At 37.4% G+C, this 12,078-nt stretch overlaps 1 long non-coding RNA gene and 1 pseudogene across 1 annotated transcript in view; one reads left to right on the plus strand and one right to left on the minus strand.

Moving 5' to 3' along the window:
- Nucleotides 1-12,078, minus strand: part of LOC135217387 (uncharacterized) — a 260,801-nt pseudogene that overhangs the window by 8,785 nt on the left and 239,938 nt on the right.
- Nucleotides 1-12,078, plus strand: part of LOC135217388 (uncharacterized) — a 207,265-nt gene that overhangs the window by 2,249 nt on the left and 192,938 nt on the right. The window lies entirely within an intron of this gene.

Raw genomic sequence — 12,078 nt, forward strand, 5'->3', positions numbered from 1 at the left:
CACGCCTGACCGAAAGATGGATTATGGCAATTTGGTCCACCACAGATGAGGTCGAGATATTCCTTAAAGTTCCTCTTCAAGGAAATATTGCAATTTCTCTCTGCTGTACGGTAAGTTCTATTCGCAGCAAGGCAAGACTCAACAAAAAATGGTGTAATTTTCATTTGAACGATTTCCTCTCCATGCACTGAATTTGGTCTGTTTGTCATGGTAGGCTCGTCTGCATGTATCATCAAACCATGGCTGGTCATTTGCCCCAAACTTGGTGAACTTTATGGGGACATATAATTAAAATGGCTATTAGCATTTAATTTCATTCTTACATATCATTAAAATAGATATTAGCATTTTATTCAACTTCTTGGGGCACATCTGGAATATTAAGAGCTCGACAGGTGCTCAATAGGAGTCAATAATGAGATCCCAACTCTCTCTTGATTTCAGCCAGACTGTTTTCCCAAAAATGGCATTAGGAATATACTGACTGACAGATATGCCCACCTCACTGGCACAATAATCTGAAGTGCCAGCATATTCACGTACTTTGAAATTTACAAGAGCTGGAACATCAGTGAATATGTCTAATCTACTACCAGAAATGTGCATGGGTTCCCCAATTAGCTGGACAGAATCAGAGGAGAAGTAGTCGAGAACAGACAGGCCATGCTGATCGCGGATTTTGAATTTAGCAACTCGGTGCTTTTCATTACAGTCTCCACAAATAATAACGAATGATGCTTTTGAATCCTGTGATTGAGTCATTCTATACCTATCCAAAAGACAGTCGTATACAGATTCATCAATAAATATTTGGAATGCGGTGAACAGCAAAACCTAAACACCAAAGAACTTTCCGAATAATACAAATAACTTCACGGCAAATACACTCCAAAATTTTTCTGACGATTAATAAAATCGGTCATTTAACCACGGGGATTAAAAACTCAACCTTTGACTTGTTACAACTTACAGGTCTCAGATAAAAACGTCAAATCATAGTTAGGGGCACAACTCTGGAGGTCCAGAAAATTTAAGCTTAATCCTGGAATATCTGAGTAACAATCTGCAATACAATGCGTAATAGGGCCGGGGTTCAGATCAGTGTCTCCCAAAAGAATTAAAATTAACTTAAAATCAGTTTCAAAACTGATAAATCTCATAACAGTAAAACTGTAAAAATGCAAAGCACAATAAACAGTGCTAGTATTTACATTATTTACAAAGCTTCTGTCGAGTACAAATAAACATCACCATACTCAACAACGTGGGGCCAGCACACGTTGTAACAAGAGAAATCTGCCAAGGCTACCACAACAACTGCGTAAAACACTCAAAAGAACAGATTACATATAAAAGAAGGCACTTGCTGATAATCCACCTAACAACTTTTGTTTTCTCATCAGCCTGTCCTAGACACAACGAATAAATCAGGTAGGTGAACTAAATGGAATAACATACATAAACACAAACACAATCACAATAAATATATATATATATATATTATATATATATATATATATATATATATATTATACATATATAAAGAGATGAAGAGAATGTGTGAGGGAAGACTTGAGAAGGGACTTGAAGTATATGTGCACCACAGAGGAAGATAGAAGAGGCTCATCCAAAACTACTATCTATATATATATATATATATATATATATATATATGAGTATATATAATATATAATATATATATATATATATATGTATATATATGTAATATACATGTGTATATATATATATATATATATATATATATATATATATATATATATATATATATATATATATATTATAGATCACTGGCTGGAGGACTAACTCCAAAATAATCACACTGACGTCAGTTTCAGAAGGGATTTTTAATCACTGCTAAGCTTATTATTAATATCCCATTTCTCCAAACAGTATCTTCAAAACCGGAAGCACAACAGAGCTTCGACTGGAAATTGAAATCTCCAAATAGCCAACCACAACAACAAAATAACACGGAAAAATGTGCTCGCTCTCCAGAAAGGCACCTTTCAATTTATTGTCAAGTTTGTGATGTATCCATGGGAGGAGACTTCTCGAAGAGTCTAGTCTTATTAGCAGAGCCTAAGAGCTAGAAACACTTTCAATTCTTCCAAGGATGATTTCATTTTCCCTTTCAAATAATTTTCGTCAATATTCTAGTACAGACTTATGATCATTGTTTCAGCAACTCTCGAATGTTATCTACCATTTTCTCTCAAAACTTTTTTATCCGTCACTTTCCGTCACTTTTCCCGATTCTGATTCGTGGAAACAAAAATTTGTCTAATTACTATGCCTGTAAGATTAAATAAAATAACCTCGTTCTCTCGCTAAAAATAAATTTATAAGTACACAAAGTAAGAGGTACTCGGCTCTCCGGAGCTCTCTCTTTCATCGGTGCTGTGCCTCAAGAACCCTTCATAAAACATTAAAGGACTCCTCATAATCTCTATAAATAGATATGACGTCAAGTTACAGAAATAATTTCCAAGGATTTCGTTTCTCATTACCAATAATCATTTCCTACATCATTTCAGTTACACACAATTCTCATTAACCTACATGCATTATATTTGAGCCTGATGAAACTTCTAGTAAATCAATATGTGCACTTTATATCCATCCAGACAGACACAATATATATATATATATAAAATATATATATATATATATATATATATATAATATATATATATATATATATACAACACTACATATAATTAATTATTGGTGCGTTTCAACGAAAATTTGACCGAAACTACACTAGATTTTGTAATGGGATTTTTCTAACTTGAACATTCAATCCGACGACCCAGCTCTGTAGAATATCGAATAGCAAGTACAACTTAGGCCAAAGCCTACGAGGTCATTTAGCGCAGAAACAGAAACCGACAGCAAAAGAGAGAGGGTGGAAAGTGTAAGCTAGGTCTTCAAAGGACTAATAATAATAATACTAAGAAATTCACAATCTCGTGAAAATCAGCTGTGTAATAAAAATCCACAACTATAAAGTACGTATATTAATACGGAAAATCGACACTTCCGAACACCTGAACGGTATCCTGCCCTCGTCAATGTTACCAAAACACAAAAGAGAAACACCGTTCCGGTTTTCCAAGGTCTTTGTTCATTTTACATAGTAATATAGTTTACAATATAATTGTGGATTTTCATTACATAATAATGATAATAGTAATAACAATAATAATCAACACGTTGCAATCTGAACAATTCAGCGAAATATCTCCCCCCCGTCTCTCCTCAGAGCAAAAACCTTTTTCGACCCTCTATATATATAAAGTAATACCTGGAATCACAGTAAACAACGAACATTGAGACTAACGAATGCCACACTCCAGTAAAACAAAGCCCACCCTCTGTCCGGAGTTCAATTCTATTGTACTGTGGAAAACACAGGGAGAGACTTTCAACGCACAAAAGCACCACACCCGAACTCTTACATACAGCTTATTACTATTTTGGCAAACAATTCAAGCGAGGGAGGCAAAATGCTTGCTTACATGAATGTACACAAGATGAAAATGTACAAGAAAATATATTCAACTTTTTGCCCCATTATATTTTAGTGTCGACACTGCGCCCGAAATACTATCATGCCCTCCAGGGATGACCTGGAAAAAAATAATCTCGTTCTCACATTCACGAAGCCAATGTTACGTAATGATTGGATACATATTGATTGGAAAGATTATGGAAGATGGCCTACCAGGTTATGCAACAGCGAACCATTAAAATTACAAACCGTTTGGGAAAAAACCTCTATTTTTAAGTATTTGTTCATATATATATATATATATATTATTTATATATATATATAAATAAATATATATATATATATAGATATATATATATATATATATATATATATATATCTATATATATATTATATATATTATATTATATGTATATATATATAATGAGAGAGAGAGGAGAGAGAGAGAGAGAGAGTTAGAGATGAGAGAGAGAGGAGAGAGAGAGAGAGAGAGAGAGAGAGAGAGAGAGAGAGAGAGAGAGAGTTGCTGGTATCCAGAACATATCAATAGATATAACTGTCAATGGAAACCAAGAATGCATGGTGAAGGTACGAAAGAGGTCTCTCTCTCTCTCTCTCTCTCTCTCTCTCTCTCTCTCTCTCTCTCTCTCTCTCTCTCTCTCTCACACACACTTCAATGAAGGAAACAAGAATTCTATCAAAAGGGATAAACACTTAAAAATCAAAGAAGAAAATGTCAGAATATATAGGCATATATCCACTATTCTCGAGGAATGCCAATGAAAAAAAGGTTTTAGCTTTTGAAAACTTGGGGGGGGGGGGGACACCTATTTTATTTTTTGTCAAATACGAAAGAGTGGACAGATACGAAGAGTGGACAGTTTGAAAAGTAGAAACTACGTAAATTTGGAAGTGGTTTAAATTTGGAACAAGTGGTTCTCATGTAACGATGAAACCCAAAGAATTTTTAAATATCTTCGTGAAATGGAGAGAATAAGAGGCGACTTGAGGATGAATGGGCGGCATAACGCGGAAGGAGTGGAGAAAACCAAGAAAGTTTCATTTAGAAAGGATGGTCCTTACCATCCAAAAAAGCAAAGTGTGTGTGCATGATTAATTCTGCTTGAGGGATGGTATACTGTTAATACTTCTTACGGAATCAAAAACTAATTATTTGTCTAGCACTTTAAACAGATTCTACATTTACAGGACATACATGGCAATCTCTACAAGATACAGTAGATTTTTGGTCCAATATAAATATATATGCACATTATGTAATGCCAATAGCAACAATGCTTCTAACCCACGTGGGATACCGAGAGTAAAGTCAGATTTGTTTAGAAAGAGGGAGCTGGACTGGAACGAACACAACGATGTATCTTTGTCAGGTCTGTGTCTGGATGAGGGAATAGTGACAAATGAGACAGAGAATTGTAGAGGCACAGCATCACTCAACATATATGGAGTCAAACGGAGGGATTATCATTAAGAGAGAGTAAACAGATAGGGGTAGAAGTGTGGATTTTGACAAGGAAAAATGTTTGAAACAGCTACCGGAGAAGTCCGAAGCTCAAGTGCAGAAGATATACAGGTACGTAGTACACATGGCACTACAATGCTTCCATAGAACTGACAAGGGAAATGTGGAGGGTTTGAGGATATTGCATATAAGCTAGCTGTTGAGTTTCAGTTGAAATTATGACTGAGGCAAAACATTTATGAATATGTAAATGCAAGAAGCCAGAAAAAGCAACTTACATATATGTGCGAGTTACTGAGATGAGCGAGTGTTTACAGATCATACATGTGTTGAGAATGACGAAGAGAAACTGCAGGGAATAGAGCAGTCTTTGCAAGAGAAGTAAAGTTTTCAGGGAATAGAGCAGTCTTTGCAAGAGAAGTAAAGTTTTCAGGGAATAGAGCAGTCTTTACAAGAGAAGTAAAGTATAAGTGAACAAAGATAAGGGTATGAGAGTACAGAGAGAGAGAGAGAGAGAGAGAGAGAGAGAGAGAGAGAGAGAGAGAGAGAGAGAGAGAGAGAGAGAGAGAGAGAGAATACTTGTCAATGTTCATACAAGCCAAAAGTGGAATGTATCACTAACCTGTTAAGCCAGCTCTCCTTAGGGAAGTGAAGCTTAGACGTTTCCTGTGAATAAGAAAAAAAATTTATGTCGGTATGAATATTTTGCTCCCCAACACATGTAAAACATGAAAATGATAAAAAGGTTAAGACTGTACAATTAGGACATGACAAGCATGCATACACGAAAAGGTATAACATGTTTTCCGAATATTCTGTGTCCGAAGCGTTACAAGGAATAATTAGATGAAGGCCTAGAAGTGCTGGATATTTCGAGAGGAAGACGGCTTTGGCACCGATGGGGAGTAATTTCGAGGTAGAGCACAACTGCACGTTATAGGTGATTTGTAGTGTGTATGATGTGCCGCCATGGCCTTCTATAAGGATTTTTTGTGAAAGAACTAATTTTGTGTGTTTTCTGTATGGAGTTTATCCGTGATTCTGCTCAAGTACGAGGATGACAATGACCACTGCATTTTTTTTCTCTCTCTCTCTCTCCTCCCGAGCTACTCGCCCCGAGGGTATTAGCCGGGAAACTAAACTTGCATATTAGTATATACTGCTTACACAAAAATGTGAAGTTCTTGCACCAAAAATATCCAGTTATTTCTGCTATTCTATATACGCTTGTACAAGGGGTAGGAGTACTCGCCTCCCCATCCACAGACTTGATACCCCATGCTCCAATCAGGAAGGACGATGTTAAAAGGCTATGTTCAAGTATATGGTAAACACTCCAGTCTCCGGTTTCAATTATTTCGTGCCATGAATATATGGGGCCGGGTGCAGGTGACCCCGTTTCAGAGAATGCAATGTTTAACCTTAAACATTACTCTCTCGCTCTCCCTCTATTCGTGCGCACGTTAAAGGTGCTAGACATTTCCGAAAGAGATTAAACCTTTAGTTTTATTCGTCATTTGCCGAAGCTAGAATTCCCCGTCGTTCTCAGAATTCCCCTTAGCCTACAGAGGTTCTCCCTTCCCATAATTGCAGTTCCAGGTACATTAACTGATTGCGAGAAACGAATGGACAAATTAGGATTAAAAAAAAAAAAAATAAGTTGCTTTCCCAGGAATAATTACATAAAAGCACCACCATTACTTTAAAGAACAACAACAACAACAACCAATGGACATGTACGTACAGTCATAACATTAATATGCTCCTCCCAAGAGAGAGAATTAAGAACCTTTGCATCCACAAGTCATGCTTGTAATTAGTCGTAAACCAGTCGATGGAGGTTACTGAGCAGTTCAGGTATAAATGTTAGAGAGAGAAGAGAGAGGAGAGAGGAGAGAGGAGAAGTAGAGATAGAGAGGAGAGAGAGAGTGAAGAGAAGAGAGAGAGATAGAGCGAGCGAGAGAGAGAGAAGAGAGAGAGAGAGAGAGAGAGAGAGAGAGAGAGAGAGAGAGAGAGTGTGTGTGTGTGTGTGTTACAACACCAAGGTTATTGATGCCGTAATAAAATATGTTTAAAAGGAATTTCACATTAAAAATATCTTTAAAGAATATATACACGTTGGAATATATTAATCCATAAACATGTAGTTTGTGTATATGATCTAAATTTTGTTAAAGGGTCCCACTCCCTCGCGAGAATTATTGCCGAGATACTCTGGCCCCCCACCCCCAACCCCCCGGGGAGAGGAACCTGCCCCAAATTCCCAAAACCAGGTCATTCAACCTGCAAATGTTTCCCAGTCAATGGCATAATACAGTATTCGCAAAAATAGATCATCTTCACAAAACAACAAGAATCCATGACTGAGTCTTGTATGCCCAATCCTAAGCATGCAAAAAGTTTCTCGTCTTCTTGGCACCTAAGGATATGACCAAGGTGTCATTTCACGTAATACTGAGCAGTTTTTGGTTAGTTGAAATCTTTTCCCATTGAGACTGCCAAACCCTTTTAATTTTCTGTTCTAGAGGACATTCGTTCCGATAAGGTAACAAGACATTTTCTGGGTTCTGGGGAGGTGACTGGGGACTTTTACAAGTTCAAAAGCTTGCTCGCAACCAGCCAAACATGGGAGTGCACCCACCAAAAATTTATTCTTTACCATTCTTTTCACTGAAGGTAGGCCATTCGAATATTTCTAAAACGACGGTTTTAAGAGTTAAAAGATTACAACGGCTGAAGAACACTTCTTGAATCATAATATATAGTAAAGTTAATCCTTTCAGAGTTAAAATTACCTTTAAAGCCTTTAAAATTCCACACTTCAGCTGTAAAAATAGATGAAACATGAAAATATCCCGCTTTTTTCTATATCGGGGAGTCCTCTCCAAAGCTGACGCCAGCATCTGACTTTGAACCATCCGTGGAAACTGCAATGGAGTTACGTTGTGAGGAATGATATAAAAACTGACCGCCCGCATGGCTCCACTGGACATTTCTGCCTTGGTAAAATTAAATTATATCTATAAAATTTTACCTTTGGAAGGTTCTAAGGAGAAACTGAATACCTAGCATTTCAAACCTCCATCCTTGGCGTGTTTAATTCACTGAAAATACATTTTACTCTTAAAGCAAATAGTTGGGGTTGCTTGGGGGTGGATTTTTTATAAAACTGCAAATGCCTTTCATTTCTCATACAAACGCTAGTTAAGGACTTATAGAGCCTCTAAAATCTATACCAGCTCTGAACCAGACGACGTTGGTAAAGTAGATCCAGAGGCACCTCTCCAGCATCTACAAGCATGCTCTCAGTGGAGATGATTTAAATGCTCCTCTTGCTAATTTTATTCCTCCATGATGGACTGAATTAATTATTTTAAGGAATTAGGTTTTGCCAAGGTGGACATCACATCCGTATGTGGATTTCAAAGAGACTAAAGATCTATATAGTTTCAGCAACCAAGTTCAGCCCATTGCCTCTGTTCTGTTGAACATATGTGATGTTCAACTGCCAGACTTCTGGGCCTCTAAATAAACAGCACGTAATGTCATTGATTGAATGATAGGCTGGGGTGAACCCATATTGTCGGGAACAATAAAGCTTTAGATAACCAAAGGGTCTTTTTATTGCCAGTCCCTCTCTCCCCAAGCTAGAGAGATGGTATAAGTTGCATCTACTAATGAAGACAGGGTACTCAATCATCTAAAACACCAGCACGAAGGCCGATCCAGCACGTGAGAATTTGCTAACCATCCCTCAGCAGGGTATAAAAAAGAAGGTAAGAGAACAGTCCAACACACCTCTTTGCAGTCATACACATTAGGTGAGATGCTACCCGTCCTCAAGAGCTAGTTGCTCTACAGGAATGTTGAGCAGCCATCACAAAGCCGAAGGAAAAAGTCCAAGGATCAAAGGTTAAAGCTCAAAAGGTAAAAAGGAGGTAATTGTGGACTGTTGTGACCACATTCCTGTCCTTAGTACCTGTCCGACAAGGTTCTTCCTATAAGCTAAGAGCAGACCAATGGCATTTGGCCTTATGAAATCTCACACACAACGTACTGCTGTCCATGTCAGCTGTGGAGTATGTCCGTTTGATTATACAGAAAATCCAAAAGAAATGGTGCTCCTAGACACCACTTCTTGGCCGAGTTGCAACCAAAAAAAAATTGACAGCACTAGTTTGGAGGTTAAGGCTTAAGTGGCAATGCAAAAGGCTTTCAAGCATTTAGTAGCCTGCCCAAGGCTTGACTCATGGATGCGAAAGAATTCTAGATGCCAACAGCATCTTTAGTTTCTGTGAGGTCACGCATCCAAGTACTGACTGGCCCTAACAATTCTAACCATGGATGCAAAAGAAGGCTTCTAGAAAACAGCAGTATTTAGTGTTCCCAGGAGGTCATCTATCCAAGTACTGATCAGGCTCTACTTCGGTCTGTCAAGACTGAAGGACTAAATCAAGTCTTCCTGGATACATATCATATATATATATATATATATATATATATATATATATATATATATATATATATATATATAATATATATATATATATATATATACACACACACACACATATATATATATATATATATATATATATATATATATATATATATATATATATATATATATACATACACAACACACCATATTATAGACATATTATATATATATATATAATATTATATATATATATGACATATATATATATATATACATAATTCATATAAATAAATCTTCAAAAAGTCTTGGCGTCATGACCAATTGCCACCAACATAAACCCTAGTAACCAAACTTGTCTGTTCTACATCCATAATTCTGGAATAAGTTTGATTGACCGCTGTGCTGTGTGTGTTACTGGAGACCTGTTCACCCACACTGTCAATTGGGGAGATGATATGATAGGGCACTAGGCCGGCCGCCACCCCCACGGTACTGTGCCAACCCTCAGATCATAAGGCTTGAAGTGCTAGGAAGATTCAGGAGTTGAGGTGCATATTAGGTCAAGTTAGGCGAAGCTAGTAAGTACTCCAGCTGGCCCCTTTAAGAGAAGGTGACTAACTTCTGGTTGATGACATGAGGCACAAAGCTCCAAGACACTGAGGTGCAGGTTTGGTAAAGCTTGGCTAGGTTAGGTTAACTAATCAAACTAATACAACCTCTTGAATTGCAGGTCACTCACTGCCTTCTAGTGGGTACCTCAGGACATGAAGTATTATCTCTGGAGGGGAAGTGCGAAACAACACTCCCAAGAAGATATTTGTTGTCTAACCATTAAGCTAAGTCCTGTGTTAACTCTGAGTGTGTCAATCTCCAATTAAAATCAATAAGGCTATCATCACTGCATCTTGAAGATAGAGGATTTTATGCTAAATTCACCATTTATGAAAATTAATTCTGATAATTGTGCTGGTTTGAATGTGAAAATGTGGAATCCCACATTTTCACCCTCTATGATGAAACACAGGCAATTTTCTCTTTGGTGACAATGTCACCTAGGAGATTGTTACATGGTAACATAAGAATAAGGGATTTGAACATAACAATGGGAAAGGCTTCACTATGTGATTGATAGAGCATACTGTACACTATCTTGACAAATAAAACACAAGCCACCACCTGTAACTTGCAGTGTAGACTGAACACTGGTGTCATTACAAATATATAAAGCTATATCCCTTGGTTTCCAAAATGTTATATCAAGCTATACCCCCTTATGGTTTCCAAAATTTATGCTATAACTAGAATGGTAGGCCATATATGCTCTCATGGGCTCGGTCTAGGCTCGGTCACACAATCTTGCCAATCATAGTCTCCTGCAACTTGCTCCTTCCTTTTCCTGGAAGGAGACAGATTATTTATGGTTGCCTTACTTTTCAGAGGGTTGTCAATATCAGGAACATCAGACAAAACTGGCACTCCTTGGGAGGAGTGAGGGGTAAAAAAAAAATTTTGTACATTCTCCATAGAAATCAGGAGCACTTGTTACATATGATGCAGGCTCCAAGGGGGGGACACGCACCAAATACTGATAATAATGCCTCTGAAGATGCAGGAGTAATTGAAATCTATCAGGAGCACTTGTTACATATGATGCAGGCTCCAAGGGGGGACACGCACCAAATACTGATAATAATGCCTCTGAAGATGCAGGAGTAATTGAAATCTCTAGTGCTGTTTCCGAAGAGGCAGAAAAGCCAAAAATCTCTGGCACTGTTGCTGCCTCTGAAGAGGATAGTGCCAGAAACCACTGGCACAGCCTCCAAAAAAAGAGGGAAGGATTGCCAGATACCACTGGCACAGTCTCCAAAGAGGCAAGAGTACAGGTAGCCACTGATCTCCCCTTTCCATTGCCAAGAGAAGCATCTCTGGTAGCATCTATATTTCTTTTTCATTTAGCAGTAATACTGAAAGCAAAAATATTCAAAGTATAACAATGACTTACTTTCTCTTTTGCCTCTAAATGTGATATATTCAATTACCCTTAATATGTGTATCTCTCCATGATGTACACATCACAATTTTATAAAGATGGATGATTCTTGTATATATCTTGCTTCTTTATAACATTCATTATGCTCTGGTTCACTACATTTAACACGTGTGGCACACGTGTGGCAGGCTTGCCTTGTAGCTTCTGCCTACAAGACCCTAACATATGTCCATACTCTTAGCAATAAAAACATCTACTCGGTATTGGCATATATATCCTGACCTAAAATGTAACCATGATACTTTCATTACATCAAGTAATTTTGTCGAATTAAATGTAATAATTAAATTTGGAGGGAAAACTTTAGTACCATTGATGACCTTCATTCTTTCAACTCGCATTACACCTTGATCCTCAATTCTTCTACAAGCTTCTCTTTGAGTACTTCATCAGGTGGAGCTTCCCTTGCTGTGATTCCAAATAGCATGTACTGAACAGTCTACTTTTAAACTATTCAAAGATGTGATTATGCTTTTAATTTTTAACACTCATTTGCTGAGAGAGATTCTACTAAATTTTCCTTGACCTTCAGATGATGACTTAGTCTCTTGAACACAACACTTCACAAATGA

Source organism: Macrobrachium nipponense, chromosome 7 (genome assembly GCF_015104395.2).
Source record: "Macrobrachium nipponense isolate FS-2020 chromosome 7, ASM1510439v2, whole genome shotgun sequence".
Classification (NCBI taxonomy): domain Eukaryota; kingdom Metazoa; phylum Arthropoda; class Malacostraca; order Decapoda; family Palaemonidae; genus Macrobrachium; species Macrobrachium nipponense.